The sequence below is a fragment of the Nannospalax galili genome, unplaced genomic scaffold (genome assembly GCF_000622305.1).
Source record: "Nannospalax galili isolate Female #2095 unplaced genomic scaffold, S.galili_v1.0 scaffold1562, whole genome shotgun sequence".
In the NCBI taxonomy this organism is placed as follows: Eukaryota; Metazoa; Chordata; class Mammalia; order Rodentia; family Spalacidae; genus Nannospalax; species Nannospalax galili.
Window position 1 is genome coordinate 443,110 of NW_008348281.1, and position 3,284 is coordinate 446,393.

Here is a 3,284-nt window from a genome sequence, read left to right on the forward strand (position 1 = left end):
ACACACACACAACACACACACACACACACACACACACACATATGTATCAGCTATTATGAAAGGGAATGTTTCCATGTACTCTTTCTCTGAGTGCTTGTTATTAGTATATAGAAAGGCTACAGACTTTTGTAGATTAATTTTATAATGTGCCAATTTACTGAATGTGTTAATTTCTAGGAGCATTATGGTGGAATTTCTGGTGACTCTAGATGTAACATCATATCATGTGGAAAAAGGGATAATTCGATCTCTTCTTTTCCAATTAGTACTTTAATTTCCTTCTCTTGTCTTATTGCTCTTGCAAGAATTTCAAGCACTGTGTTAAAAAGGAGTGGAGATACTGGACAGCCTTTCTGGGTTCCTGAAGAAACTGGCTTCCAGTTTCTCTTCATTAAGAATGATGTTGGCTGTGGGTTTGTTGTATATGGCTTTAATTATGTTGAGGTATGTTCCCTCCAGTCCAATTACCTCTAAGACTTTGAACATGAATGCATGTTGAATTTTGTCAAAGGCCTTCTCTGCAACTGTTGAGGTGACCATGTGGTTCTTGTCTTTGAGTCCATTTATATAATTTATGACATTTATTAACTTTCATATATTGAACAGTCCCTGTATCCAAATACCCATGACTAGAGAGGTCATAGACCCTAGAGGAGAACCTACTATTGTCATTTCCCTAAGCCAATACAGTTTCTCATTGTATTCTAAATTCTTATCCTTAATCACTCATCAAAGAAGCCTCTTTTTGCAACAGATAGAGACATATACAAAGTGCCACAACTGCTCATTATTATTAATATTCGCATAGCTCCATAAAAACTTATGTTTTAAAATTGCATCAAATTTTTGAACTAACAAAGTAAATCAAAATAGAAAATTAAAAAAGCTTATCAACTATTAGAATGGGAATAATTTAGCTCACCTGGTAGAGTGTATGAATTGCATGAATGAGAATCTGGATTTGATTCCCAGACCATTAAAAAAAAAAAAAGAAGAAACTGAAAAAATGTAATGAAAACATATTTAAATGTAGCAAAAAAATGTAGTTTAAATGCAGTGAATAAAACTAACTATATTATAAACCAACTTCATGAACACTATAATAAATTGAGTAGCAAATGCATAACTAGAAATAAATTCCTCAATGAGAAGGATAAAATTGTTTTTTCACTAATTAACAAAAACATTCAACCTCAGAGAGAAGCTGACATCTAGTGATACTAGAAATCTCATATCTCAAACACCTGTTCCTATAAAATGAATGTACACATAACCATAGCTTCTGATAGGAAATAAAAACCCTGGTAAAATTTAGCAAGCAGCTTTTACTGCTGTTTGGTTTCAATGATCCAAAGAACCCCCTAGAATAATGCTACTAGGACAAGTTTTGGGTAAAGTCTGCCAAGTGGCAACAAAGTAAAGTTATGCTTTTACTTTCTCAGAGAAATGCTGTATTATTTATATTAAGTCTTTTTGTGGTCTCTTCATGTTTTCATTAAGGTCAAAATAGGAAGTTATCTGCCAATTTGTTATAACAATTAACTCAAATTTGTCAGAATCAAGTTGTTTTATCACTTCATTTCAGTGTTACAATTATTAAAATTTTTGAATTAATGAATTCACTTTAGTTGTTCAAATTAGCAAACATTTCAGTAAGACGTGCTGGAAGCTCCTTATTTTCAGAAGTCGCCCCCTCATGCTAATGTTTATCTGCATCTTAGGTAGAATGAGCAGGTTTCTGAAACAGAAGCAGGAATCTTCTGTGTAAGCCGTCCTTCTGCAGTCATTGTCCCTTTCAGAAAGGGTTATCTGTCTTTAACGTGATTGGCAATTTTGAAAATAATGTTTTTTATTTATGGATATTAATGGGCTAGCAAATTCTACCCAGTTCTCTTGGCTTTACTCTAATAGCTTAAATCTGAATGTGAAAAACAGATGGACACTGACAATTCTGCTACCATCCCTTTAAAGCTCCAATGTCACCCTCACTCTATTTTTGTCATGAAGTCAATAATAAATTTAGAATTTGCTACTTCAGTTTTGTGATTCATTTATTACTAAATGCTTTTATAGACTTTTTAAGTTTTCTAGCTGATTGGAAAAATTTTGATTGAATGAGTTCACATCAGTGAATTTATGATTTTTATTATTTAGGCTCATTGACTTTGCTGTACTTATGACAAGAACAGCTGTGTATCACTTGTGCTGGGGTCCTTAACTCCACACCCAGCTCTGAGGTTTGGAAGAATCAATCATATGCAAGTTTTGACCTTTATTATTTTGACCATTAGCAATAAATAAAATAAATGTCTCAGAAATGACTTCACTAACCTCTTTATTATTTGATAAATGAGATTTCTAAGGCATTTGCATTTTCAATCTGTCAATTTTCAGGTAAGTTTATGAGACACTCTTATTTTGCTTCCAGTACTCAAGTAGTCACCACCTGCTCAAGTTTGATTCAAGCATTCATAAGGTGTTTTTAAAATCTTTTCCTGAATTTCCACATAACATTTAGAAGAGCTTTGTTTTGTTTGAGAATTTGTATTCCCAAATAGTTGCACATAATTGACAGAATTCATTCAATTTCCCATGCATTAAATATATATTTCATCTAAGATTCATCAATATTACCTGAGGGATATTTTTTTAATCTTTGTGCTGGAACTTTTACAATAATCACAGATATTTAGTTCATTGTCTAAATATGCAAAATTGAAAGTAAGAAATTTAACAAATTGATTTTTCTGAATTATTAATTAGCTTCCCAGGGCATACATTTAAATCTAGGGCCTAATTCATGAGAACCACTTCAGTAGGTGATATTTTCAACAAATGTTCTGTTTCTACACTTCAAAAATCCAGCATTTAAACACCAAATGATAAAGAGAACAGCAGACACAGGGCGGGGGAAAGGAGCGAAGGGATTGATGGATAGAGGAAAGGGAGAAATTGTAAAGGAAATGAGAGAAGAGTGAGAAATTGCTCTTAATTTACAGTTTCCATTTATGTCTATTTTGCTCTTTGAACTATTTCTGAATTTTACAAGTGAACAAAAGAATACGGCAAGATACTAAAAACAATTAAATATTTATTGCATATTAGTGGCTCATATCATCATTTCGAGCCATACTTCCTAACAATTATGTCATAATTTTTGGTTGTGGTATAAAATATTGGCGTGCCTGACTACTATCCTCAGGCATCTTGGGGTAAGTCTACAGCGCAGCTCTCCCCGCCGGGACTCCCTAAGCCTCATTCACCCTTCCACCCCACCCCCCATC